This window comes from Phaethon lepturus, unplaced genomic scaffold (genome assembly GCF_000687285.1).
Source record: "Phaethon lepturus isolate BGI_N335 unplaced genomic scaffold, ASM68728v1 scaffold38275, whole genome shotgun sequence".
Classification (NCBI taxonomy): domain Eukaryota; kingdom Metazoa; phylum Chordata; class Aves; order Phaethontiformes; family Phaethontidae; genus Phaethon; species Phaethon lepturus.
Genome location: NW_010539097.1, coordinates 451 through 775, shown reverse-complemented (window position 1 = coordinate 775; position 325 = coordinate 451).

Genomic DNA, 325 nt, shown 5'->3' with positions numbered 1-325 from the left:
CCCCTCCAGCCTTGCCTTTGGGATGTGGCACGGTGTCTTCTGCAGACGTGGGCGCAGGGCCGGCTCCTGCCTCCTGCCCAGCCCTGCAGTGGAGCAGCACTGGGGCTGGGGGCTCCGGCTCTATGCCCGACACCCACTGCCTGCCCTGTGCAAAACAGGCAAGGGCCATGGCTGCCTAAATCTCAGAGATTTCTGGACAGGTGGGACTGTGGTGTCCCCCCTGGCTCTCCAGCAGGGCCCAGGAGCTGTGCCCCCCCCAGGGGAGAGCAGGACACATGCGTGTGAGGTGAAACGTGGAATAAAAACATCCTTTTTTCTCCCCTGC